Below are 301 nucleotides of genomic sequence, written 5' to 3'. Positions count from 1 at the left end.
TAAAAAGATCACGATATGCGTGGACACGTTTACAACATGTCTAGAACCTTTATCTTCAAAATACATATCCTTCTTTCCCTGTCTGAATAGGCCTACTTGACCTTGGCTAGATGAACGCAAATCCACTCAGGCTTTTTGGCAGAGATTTACCAAATATATTTTGAGAGGCTGTGGAAGGAAGGCAGAAGGAGGAAAGTCTATATGGTGTATCGAGACTAATGATGTTGTTGATGTGGAATGTATGTGTTCGTGTGTTTCCCTGCGCGTGTGGGAGATAGAAGTGGGTGCAGTGAATGAGGGT

This window comes from Penaeus monodon, chromosome 29 (assembly GCF_015228065.2).
Source record: "Penaeus monodon isolate SGIC_2016 chromosome 29, NSTDA_Pmon_1, whole genome shotgun sequence".
NCBI lineage: Eukaryota > Metazoa > Arthropoda > Malacostraca > Decapoda > Penaeidae > Penaeus > Penaeus monodon.
The sequence above is the reverse complement of the archived record's forward strand: the minus strand, read 5'-3'. Positions refer to the sequence as shown.